The sequence below is a fragment of the Schistocerca gregaria genome, chromosome 10 (assembly GCF_023897955.1).
Source record: "Schistocerca gregaria isolate iqSchGreg1 chromosome 10, iqSchGreg1.2, whole genome shotgun sequence".
NCBI lineage: Eukaryota > Metazoa > Arthropoda > Insecta > Orthoptera > Acrididae > Schistocerca > Schistocerca gregaria.
In genome coordinates this window covers 69,244,871-69,257,623 of record NC_064929.1, presented here as the reverse complement: position 1 = coordinate 69,257,623, position 12,753 = coordinate 69,244,871, and positions in this window count along the sequence as shown.

Here is a 12,753-nt window from a genome sequence, read left to right as displayed (position 1 = left end):
CTTAAAGTGCCACTATTTTCCACGAAGAATAGTCTAAGATTCCCTTAAAAACAACACAGGACCCTTTTTTTTTAATTTTTTATTTTTTCTTCTTCCCCTGACTGGTTTGATGCGGCCCGTGACGAATTTCTCTGTTGTGTCACAACTTTCCGTTTCCAGATTAGCAATTACACTCTACATCCTCAATTATTCGCTGGATGTGTTCCAATTCTCTCTCTCTCACTCTCTCTCTCTCTCTCTCTCCTTCTTCTGTTATTTTCTATATCTCCCTGTAGTGCTGTGCAAGTTATTCCCTGATGTCTTAACACATGTCCTGTCATTCTGTCGCTACTTCTTGTCAGTGTCTTCTGTGTATCTCTTTCCAGTGCTCCGGAGACTCTCCTCATTCCTTAACTTATCACTCTCACTCTACTTACTAGGTCCACAACTTTGCTTCCGCCGTTTTTTCTCGAAGTTCGGGGCTTTATTTTGAAAAACTTACAAAAAAATTATGATTCATAGTACTGCCCAACGCTGGCTACTACACTCTCCCATCTTTCGGATAGCATACAAATCCCGTGGCGGAAGAACTGGGCGTCTTTTGTGGGGATCAATGGATAGATTCAGTTTTGCACTTGTTCATATGATCAGAAGTGCTGCTCAGTCAGACTCTATGCCACTGATCGAAAAATGTTGTAGTCAGAGAGAGTAACGTGTGCAGAATACGGGCCAGAGGAATAGGGCTTCTCATTTCAATGTTTCCATTTCTTATAATAATTTTATCTTGGAACTCTTCCATTTGGTCCGTGTTTGCATAGAAAAACAACAATATCAGAAGTTGCGTCCGCCTTGATGCAAAACACCTTGTTATATGTTTAATTTCTTTATTTTCCCATACTAGTTTCGGCGACAAATATCACCATCATCAGTGGGCTTTTTTATCTAGAACATGCAGAGAATAGCATGGTTACACAAACAGAGTGGCACAATATTACATTTTTGCTGATCGTTTTTTGAAATATACTTTTTATACTACCTTATTTATTGCAAGTTACATAATGTTTTTGATCATTATTTTTGCTGTCTGCACGGAGTAAATATGTTGCAGACAGCAAAAATAATGATCAAAAACATTATGTAACTTGCAATAAATAAGGTAGTATAAAAAGTATATTTCAAAAAACGATCAGCAAAAATGTAATATTGTGCCACTCTGTTTGTGTAACCATGCTATTCTCTGCATGTTCTAGATAAAAAAGCCCACTGATGATGGTGATATTTGTCGCCGAAACTAGTATGGGAAAATAAAGAAATTAAACATATAACAAGGTGTTTTGCATCAAGGCGGACGCAACTTCTGATATTGTTGTTTCCATTTCTGTTTTGCGACATGGTTCAAAAAATGGCTCTGAGCACTATGGGACTCGACTCCTGTGGTCATCAGTCCCCTAGAACTTAGAACAACTTAAACCTAACTAACCTAAGGACATCACACAACATCCATGCCCGAGGCAGGATTCGAACCTGCGGCCTTAGCGGTCACTCGGTTCCAGACTGAAGCGCCTAGAACCGCACGGACACTCATTGCGACATGGGGTTGAGCACTGACCTTTGCGTGTCTATCGCTCTATTGTGGCCGTTTGTGTTTCAGTGCTGCGCTCGAACCCAACAGTTGCTTTCGATAAAGATGTCCTGTGACTGTCTTCGTCCGTTTCAGTAGCTACGAAAACGTTCTGTCTCCCCTCGCTATGCCGGTCTTTGGCATCAAAATCACCGTTCTTTAGGCGTTGAAAACATTCTCTGCACGTTCTTCCACTAATAGTTCCTTCACCATTGGTCTTACCCTGAATTTTAAGAGCAACAGCCGCAGATTTCGTCATATTAAAGCAGAAAATTAATACTTACCGCAAATGGTGAGAAATGTGTACGTAAGTTGACATACGTAATCGAGAACAACCTTATGATGCAATCACTAATCGACTAATATTTTATGGCATTATGTTTACAGATGGGTAAGCTTACTGTATTACACGTATGACCAGCCACCCGATGCCCACTTGCCGCTACTGCCGTCTATTGCAAAACGGCGGAAGCACAGTTGTAGACCTAATACTTTTCAATATTCGTTTGTAGGACCGCAGCCCAAATGCGTCAATTCCCTTCTGTTCCAGTTTTCCTGTGATCCAACCTGTTTCTCGCAAATGTCTTCTTCATTGCACGCCCTATGTTTGACACTTCTAGCCTCCCCTTTACTACGCCTGCAGTTTCTGCCAGTACTCATCTGCGTTTTATATCCTCCTTGCGCTGTCGATCACGGGTTATTTTGCTGCCTACATAGCAGAATTCCTTAATGTCGTCTACTTCGTGATCCCAACTGTGATGTTAAATTTCTCGCTGTTGTCATGTAGTTTCGTTTTTCTGCGATTTGCTCTCAATCCATGTTCCGTAGTCGTCTGACTGTTAATTCCACTAAACCCATCCTGTAATTCTTCTCTGCATTCACTGACGATGGCAGTGTCTTCACCGAATCTTATCATTTATATCCTTTTATGTTGGGATTTAATCCCCTTCCTTATCCTTTCTTTTATTTCCGTCAGTGCTTCTTCGGTGTATAGGCAGAGCAGTAGGGGCGAAAGACCACATCCCTGTTATAAACGCTTCCAGTTTTACTGTTCCCCCTCGGTTCTTATACATATTGTACTAGGATAATCCCAAAAGTAAGTTGTCGTATTTTTTTTTTATAAGTACTTAGATCTGTTTATTTCTACAAAGGTTTACATCAGTTTACGGCTTTAACATTTAGCTGGCTTTCGACATAATTACCATTTCTGTCGATGCATTTTTTAGACACTTTGGCAGTTGCCCATGTCATACCAGCTCGCCACCATGCTGTTCAGAAAGTTATGAACCTCTTCTTACACCTCGTCGTCGGAGCTGAATCCCTTTCCGGCCAAATGTTCTTTTAACTTAGGGAACAGGTGATAGTCACTGGGTGCCAAGTCAGGACTATAGGGTGGGTTGCAGGAGAGCAGCGGTTTGACGAGCGATGTGTGGGCTAGCGTTGTCATGGAGAATGTGTACGGCCTTGCTCAACATTCCTCTTCTGCGGTTCTGAATTACCCGTTTTAGTTTTTTCAGAGTCTCACAGTACCTTTCAAACATCATCCAAGGTGATCCGCCGATCTTCTCGCATGCTTTGCTCAACCTTCAACATTGTCTCCTCAGAAATTGACGGTCTCCCGCTGCTTTGTTCGTCGTGAATTTCGGTCCGACCAGCTGCAAACTCTCTACACCACTTACGACCATTTTTGACATCCGTGCACGACTCATCATACACTTCCGTCAATTGGCGATGCATTTCAATCGGCGCAGTGCCCTTTGCGTTCAAAAACCGAATAACTGCGCGCAGTTCACACTTGGCGGTAACATCCAACGGGAGCTCCATTCTCAATGGCTGCCAAGCCAAGACTGAGCGCCTCAGCGCGGCGCGCGCATGTTTACACACAGCGCGTGAAGCACTCTTCATAACGGTGTGACCAACTGCCGCACAAGTTGAGTTCTGTACTTATAAAAAATTGGAGACCTTACTTTTAGGATTACCCTCGTATTTTATCCGCCTTTTGCTATAGCTCGCCCCTATTTTCTCTGATTTTGGAAAATTTTGCACCGCTTGACATTATGGATCGCTTTTTCTGAGTCAACAGATACTATGAACGTGTCTTGATTTTTCTTCAGTCTTGCTTCCATTATCAACAGCAACGTCAGAACTGCCTCTCCGATGCCATTACCTTTCATAAAAGTAAAGTGATCGTCATCTAACAAATCCTGAATCTTCTTTACCGTTCTTCTGTAAATTGTTCTTGTCATGGTAATATGTGTTTCTGCTGTTTCCTTATTTTTATCCACACTTGTATACTTGATGTTTTCTGATCTGCTAATATGGTTTTTATGCGAACCTGCCGGACTGTCTCTGTTAAAGACACTAGTTCTAATTGCAGTTCTGGTGTTGGAAATTCGGAAATTTGTGGTAAGGTGTTATGGGACCAAACTGCTGATGTCATCGGTCCCTAAGCCTACACACTACTTAAGGGGGTAGGACGTCAGACGGGCCGACTTGGAGCAGGAGAGGCACCACAGGACATTTTAATTTCCACTGTCTACACATAAAACTTGGTCACCATGATCAGGAAGCATTGAGGACTCACACTCATCGCAGTGGAAGTTCAAAAACGTAGCAATATACCTTTTTTTTACATGCGAAATTTCATCATTTTTTTCACTTATTACTGGCTGCATTTGTTACTATAGGTACACTTTTCTTTCCTAAGTAAGAGAGATTCTACGATGAATTTTTCATAACATACAAACAATAGTTACAGGTGTATGAAACTCTAGAATTTTCCAAATCTATTACAAAACTGTGGAAAAAATTGGGATAATTAACTATAAAACTTGAGTTTTTTCCAAACATGAAGTTTAAAATGTAACAGTTCATTCATTTTTTCATAAATTAAATAACTTCTAGAGTTTCATACACCTGTAACTATGGTTTGTATGCTGTGCAAATGTCATCGAAGAATCTCTCTCACTTAGGAAGAAAAGTGTACCTATAGCAACAAATGCAGCCAGTAGTAAGTGAAAAAATGACGAAATTTCACATGTAAAAAAATGTGTTTTGTTACGTTTTTGAGATTCCACTCCTATGAGTATGAATCCTGAATCCTACCTGGTCATACTGTCAAAGTTTTGTGAATTTATTTGTAAAAGTATAGACAGTGGAAATTAAAATGCCCTGTGGTGCCTCTCCTGTTCCAAATCGGCCCGTTTGACGTCCTACCCCCCTTAATCCAAAACTAACTTACGCTATGGGCAACACACACACTCCCATGCCCGAGAGAGGGCTCGAACCTCGGACGGGGGAGCTGCATTCTGGTGTTGGAATTTTAATGGTGTGTAATGGTGTGGGATGTTGTAGGGAGAGGGATAGTCACCACTGGTACACAGGATGGGGTCTGAGGTGGCGTGTAGCGGTGGCGGTTTGAGGGGCGCGTGCAGCTTACTGGAGGTGGAGGAACAACTGGAGAAAAATGGCCCGCGCAGAGTGTCTGGACAGACGCCGTGAGAGCTGGCAGAGAGAAACGGCCGCGAGTCGCTCACTGCCACGCTGCATTATTTAATGTGCCTCTCCTCTCCCGTGCCCTGCTCTACCTTTCACTCCTCTTCCTGCGAGTGACTGAAAGAAAAACACCGCCACCTCTGGTACGTGTGTGTGTGTGCGTGTGTGTGGCGCCGCCCCATTACGGAAGTATTCCCAGTCGCGGCGAATCCTCGTCTCCGTCGCCTGTTGTTAGTTTCCCCATCTCGCTTGGTGCCGGCCCGGAAAACTTCGTGAGAGCCTGCCTCAAAGACGGAGACATCCGTAGAAAGGCGGGCAGACACCACGACACACAGGCTCATTCAGAATTCCCACTACACAATTTGTATCATCTCCCTCTCTTCTTTCGTATTCAAGTATTTTGACATTAATGTACGATACTGTATGGTCGGGATTGTTCGGAATAGGGTACAGGGTATTGAAGCGCCCTGCTTGACTCCGCAGGACAGAACAGGTAGTTGGAATTGTGGAAAGGGGCCAAAAGGGGGCTGTCAGTCACACTCGAACACATATAACTTCATTCAGTTGTCCAAACAAAACAGCAAAATTTTTTAAGTCTAGTTATCGGCTGAATAGGCCACACTATCTAATGCCGTAAGGTCACAATCACTTAAATTTAAAAACGGCTGAAAGCCATTAACTTAAAATTCAGATTCAAAAGAGAATAATTAGAAAGCAGAAGGCCTCACGTAAGTAAATTTTATAACTTGGCTGAAGGCCCAACAAATCTAGCTCTTGAAAAGCAAAAAAGTCACTTTAAGACGGGTGAAGGCCCCGGATTTAAGACTGCACGTACATTTCATTGAAAAAAAAATGAAAAAACACAAGGCAGAAGGCCTTATCTTCAGTTAGGCTGAAGGCCCCACACAGTCTGATACTTGAAAGAGAAGAACTTTAATTTAAAAGCGGCTGAAGGCCGATTACTTAAAACAACTAAAATAATTTTTAGTAAGCAGAAGGCCCAAAGCTTTATCTTTAAACAATATATTACACAGGCTGAAGGCCCATATAATCTAAGATTTAACAAGTAAGGAATTTAAATTTTAAATCGGCTGAAGGTCTATAATTGAAAAGCACAACTACAATATATTTTCAAAAGGCAGAAGGCCTAAAGCTTTGTCCAAAAAAAATATTTAAAATGAGGCTGAGGGCCCAAACAATGCAAGACTTGACAAGTAAGGAACTTTCGATTTATAGCGGCTGAAGGCCCATTATTTAAAACCCAACTAAAAGAATGCAAATTCAAACCATCGCCTATATGCCACTAAACTACACAATCAGACACCAATAAGAAAAGGCAATACAGCCAGCTGGCTCACAAGTTTCCGGGGGTCGGTCTGCACTTGAAATATTAACGTGCGCTTAGGGGAGACAGGTAGTCGGCCCAAGTACATCCGATCCGTCAGCAACCGAACAAACAGACAGTCAACGGACCCACCGACAAGACGGCTTGATTTCCACCCGACCAGTACACAAGGAACGCCAAAGCCAAAACGTAAAAGGCGTAGCCGCCCACAACCAAGTATGCATGAGCTGTCAAAACTACGCACAGATTTTGGATAGCCACAACCTGGTGAGGAAAGGACACTGCCTGAATTTTACGTCAGCGGCCGGGGCAGGTAACAGGAACGCTAACGGCCACAAGGCAGAAAATTCCGCTGGTGCACTTGGACTTCAAATAACCAAAATACAGTTAAACTCCACCGGATGGTGGGCAGACCTTCGCCAACTCGAACACTTGCTGTTGCTCACGGGAATACCTCCAACAGCCAACCATGAAGACCAACGGCACATCGTGTGGCTTCGGTAGTTAGATCACCACTCAGCTTTGGTCTCCAGGGTCGCTGAGCCACCATCCTCGGAGCAATCGGAACAGCTCCCACACACTCCGACACTGTGTAGACATTTGCTTGCTGATCCGCTCCAGCCCACCGTCTCACAGCCAGTATACCGACAACATTTAAAACAAGTTCTCAGTGGAAATGACAACAACTACACACGCAGTTTCACAAACACTTGCACGAAGACTTGAACGACACTAAGCAGTGGCTGTGCAGTCACGAAGACAAATCGGGAGTGGATACATACACACAGCCAAACCATAAGCGATCGGTGAGCCAGTTCACTTTGTCCACCGACGGACGATCCACAAAGAGCGTCCCCGGCTCAAGAAATGTGTGGTGGCAAGGTTCGGGCAAGCCATAGACATCCGGGCCTCAGAAATTGAAACTAACATAACGAGGTGGCAGCACGCAAGAATCAGGATGTAAAATGAGAGATGGCGGGAGCCACGCACGGCTCAGGTATGTAATAGAATTTTGGCGTCACGCATATTCTACACGCTCGTAAATGAGTCTTACATATACACCGACCGAAATCAAAGTTGCTACGCAGGCAGAAATATTAGTAAAAATGGGTGCAGTTTTGTTTGCAATGGTTTAATTACGCTGTCTAAAGTCTCGAATAGCTCAAAGATAATCAGAAAGCATGAAACTGTTAGCCTTATTGCCCGATAAATTACTTGCTGCGAAGAATACGGCGATATGAACACCTATATAGGCTAAGGATTTGTACTAACGATTAATAGTTCCATTTATATCACACTCCCTTCAGTTTGGTGAAGCATTTACTTGACGGAAATAAATTTAATTGCAAACTCAAAGATATCGTGAAGCAAACGTAAAACTTCTTGTCTACTGCAGTTAAATTTATGTATAGAGTTCCTTAAAAATTCTGATAAAATGAACTTGAGGGTGAGGCGCAAAATTTTATATTTTAATGACGTTCACGCATGCAGAATGAGATTTTCACTCTGCAGCTGAGTGTGCGCTGATATGACGCTTCCTGGCGGATTAAAACTGTATGTCGGACCGAGGCAAGGTATTGTCAGAAGTGAAGCTGTGAGGACGGGGCGTGAGTCGTGCTTGGGTAGCTCAGTTGGTAGAGCACTTGCCCGCGAAAGGCAGAGGTCCCGAGTTCGAGTCTCGGTCCGGCACACAGCTTTAATCTAGCAGGAAATTTCAAATTCACGTATGGCCACATGTGCGCCATTGCGTCGAAAGAAAGCCAGATGGGCAATCTTCTACAAAACTCACTCTGAATAATTATTTTCACTTAAATATTTCCACGGGAAGGGCGATGTTTTGAATAATTCATTTTTTACCATATATTGTAACAAAAAATCCCTACATCAAAAACTTAGCGCGTCGGAATCTAAGCGGCTTAATTCTCCGACAGCAGAGACAAAAGTAGTGTCACATCTCTGAACCAACTCTTTTTAATATTAATGAGATAGGATTTGCGTGGTTACAAAGAATGTGTTTACATTGTGTAGTTATTCTTTCATACTAATAGATATTTTATGAACATAAAAATATTATATGAACGAAATACAGGTTTTATAATTATGTGGCATATTAGATACCGTTTTAATCGACAGAAATACACTCAGTTTTGTACTTTCTTTACTCTTCGCATTTGCTCGTGTGCTACAGATTTAGTTCAATTTTTACAGCGCTTTCCAGGAGACGTCACAAGTTATAGGTGTTGTTGAGGGGGCTAAGGACAGTGATATTTGGCAATAAACCACTGTCCGAAAATGTCCCATCTGGAAGATAAAATACTATGAAAGAACGTTAACAGATGCGCTACACGTGCATCAACCAAATCGTACCTGCGTGAATTACAAACATGAACTGCAGGCCACGAGTTACCTTGCACAGAGTGTACCTATGGACAATGTGTCCTGTCTCCTGTACGCCGGCCGCTGTGGCCGACCAGTTCTAGGCGCTTCAGTCCAGAGCCACGCTGCTGCTAAGGTCGCAGGTTCGAATCCTGCCTCGGGCATGCATGTGTGTGATGTCCTTAGGTTAGTTAGGTTAGAGGGGACTGATGACCTCAGACGTGATGTCCCATAGCGCTCAGAGCCATTTGAACCATTTTTTTTGTTTCGTATACAGCCTCCGATGCACCCATTACACGCGCAAGGAGACAACCCTGCAACTCCACAGGAGTCTCCCAAACAGTACTCTTCCTGCTCCACAAGAAACAGGCCAGAGGTACTAAATCGGGCGCTCGTGGAGGCCAACAAATCCGTGCACCGCGACCTACCCAGCTGTCCCCGGGTTTTCGGTAAAGGTACTAGCGGACTTCGGATGAGAAGTTGACTGGTGCGCCATTTTGATGGAACCACACCGTCCGACGGTGTAAATGCTGCACCAAAAAAATGGTTCAAATGGCTCTGAGCACTATTGGACTTAACATCTGAGATCATCAGTCCCATAAAACTTAGAACTACTTAAACCTAACTAACCTAAGGACATCATACTCATCCATGCCCAAGGTAGGATTCGAGCCTTCGACAGTAGCGGTCGCGCGGCTCCAGACTGTAGCGCCTAGAACCGCTCGGCCACTCCGGCCGGCTGCTGCACCATTACCTCATGCACGAAGTCAAGCAGCTATAACCCTTCAGACGCGGCGGTAGAATACGCGGGACAATCACTGCGTCCATGGATAATACCAGCTGTCACATTAAAACCGTAAGTATGTCGAAATCTGTGGAGATGTTTGCCACGAGGGTTTTCCTCCTTCCAAATACGGCAGTTACGGCGAATGAGCAGACCTTCTTTTGTGAAATGCCTTTCATCTGCGAAAAGAATGATCCGAAGAAAGTTTAGAACGTCGTCAGAAAGGTGTAGGAACCACTGTCAGTAATCCGCACGGATCCATCCAAGGAACCTCCCACGTTGCGCGTACTCTTCGACCGGTTCTGGCCGACCAGACGGAAGACTCCCTCCTGAACGGTCCGGAGCGTTCAGTCACGACCACAGCCTTGAAGGTGCTGGTTTCACGAATCCGTTGTTCCACTCTTGCAAAAATGGCATGTGATGGACGGGCACGACACTGAAATCGTTTGTGGTTAAGTGTCTCTAAGCACTACGGGACTTAACATCTGAGGTCATCAGTCTCCTAGACTTAGAACTACGTAAACTTAACTAACCTAATGGCATCACACACATCCATGCCCCAGGCAGGATTCGAACCTGCGACCGTAGCAGTCGCGTGGTTCCGGACTGAAGAGTCTAGAACCGCTCAGCCACAACGGCCGGCGAAATCGCTTATGATACAGGCGTTTTGCCGATTGATCATTTCGTCCATTTTCACCGTAGAGGAGCAACATGTCCATGTACTTGGACAACATGTACTCTGCATTGCACCATGTTTGTCGATCACTCAGTGGCAACTGATGTACGTGCACTTCAGTTCATTGGATTTTTCTCTCATGACACGTGACATGACGTCACACACGTCACCACGCGACACGAGACACCGATCTATGTCAGTGCGCATTGCCTTCCTTCCTTCAGAGGCGTTTATATTTCAAACGGCATTTCCAGAATGAGATTTTCACTCTGCAGAGGAGTGTGCGCTGATATGAAACTTCCTGACAGATTAAAACTGTGTGTTATCGAATATTGCTCTTCTAAGCCCCTGTGCAAACACCTATAACTGTATAACAGGAATTCTGAACAACCCTGTATATATCACAGGTGCGATAGAGCAACAGAAACGGAAGTAACATCGTATGTGCCCCCAAGGCACAATAACAGGACCGATAATGTTGTCATTATAGAGTAAACGTCGTGTCAGACGGGGAGAGCAGCGTTATAAGACTGTTCGCTGCGGATGCTGTTGTATACTGGAGAGTACAGAGGTTGAACGATCGTAAGGAAACGCAGATAGGCTTGGACGAAACTTCGGCTTCGTGTAATTAATGCCAGCGGTCTTTAAATGAGAATAAATACAAAATATCCAGGAGCTCCCCAACTCCAGATTTTTTAAACAATCGGACACAGACGTACAAAACAGCTTCAAACAGATTACTTTGCAAAAGAGTTACTGTGTTATGTAAGCTCACCGGACAAAAACATTAGTTCTCCCTCGAGTAATTGTTACAAGGATCGTTCAATAAGATGTACTTCCACTCCTCGACCATCTGGAAATGTCGTGCAAGTACGCTGCTTCCGAGTTAATTCCACCAAACTGGGGGATGTTTAATGCGATTCTGTTTGTTTTAATTATTCGGGAGTTGACCGTCTGGTTTCAAACTTTCTTTGCTTTCTGTGTTTAATTTGACTGGGAAACCGTTGAGATTGAACTTAACATATACATGGTTGGACATGAGAAATGAAAGATTGCAATAAACTTTTCATCTGGTGAAACATTTAGAAAAATTATAAATGACTGTGCTTAAACTGACACACAATATTTTTAGCGCAACGCAATCTGACTCTCAAAAATCCCCACAAAAGAATGGTCGTGACCAACAATATCCTATACTTTCCATGAATCACTTCGCTCACAAAAATCTTCGTTACTCGAACTACTGCAATACAGCGTGCGCCAATACTGCCAGCTGAATAAACGATTCTAACTACTGAAGGCACTAACTACTGATGGGCATAGTTAGCAAATGAAAGATTTTGATAGAGAAGAAACAATGTATTTACCTTAATATTGTTCAAAAGTCATAATATATCAGTTCATGACATCCAGTCTTACAAATCTCCTTTTTCTGATGGACACACGTCCAGACCATCCGCTCTCAAAACTCCGCCATCTCTCTCCCCACATCCACCACTGCTGGCGGCTCACCTCCAACTGCGCAACGCTACGCGCTGTTAACATCCAACTGCCGAACACTACAATAGCAAATATTGCAACAATGCCGACCAGCCACAGACTGCACACAGCAGTCAGTGATTTTCATACAGAGCGTTGGGGGCGTTACCAACATAAAAACCTAAACAGCCTACTTAGACTGTGTTTATTATTTTACGTATGGAATATTCTGTTGCAGATTAATAAAATTGAATTTCTTTGAATATTCCAAAAGAATGAGTCAAGTTTTACTTTCATTCAAGTACTAGAGCTGTTTGTGCAAGAATGAAAATATTATTGTCCATCGAACTTAGCAAACATTTTCACGTTGCAGTGGATTTTTTTAAACTGGATTTACCCCGACTAACTTTGAAGCATAAGATTATCTTTACTAAATGAAAATGTTTTCTTTTTGTTTATATTGCTAAACTCTCATTAAAATTATCCACTTTTGAATACACTTTACGATATGTTCAGAATTTATCACTTTTTTGTGAATGAAATTTACAAAAGCTGCATCTTGTATTCACCTGTGAATGCACAAGATAAAATCTACTATCTCTTTTTATTCCGTGCCTAGAATGCTGTGAAAAGAAACACTTTATTATTTTCCTTCACCTCTACTGTACCCTTTTTAGGATGTGGTCGTTATAGCGATCGTATAATTATTTAAATCTGCCGCTGCTGCAAACTGCTCGCTCTCGGCGCAGCTCCGCACCGCCAGCGATATCCAATAAAATGCTGCAATTTCTTAAATAAAATGGGTAATGTCCGGTGCGAACTTTGTGGTAATTGTGACAAACAGACTTTACTAGATAAATATATTTAACAGAAACAATTTAAGTCTTTACACCTCTTTTACAATCCCAGCTACAAATGGCGTCGATCATCGACTTATGACAAATGAAGACAACCTAAGAGCCTAATGCAACGTCGCGGTTTCCTCTTCCATTCAGTCC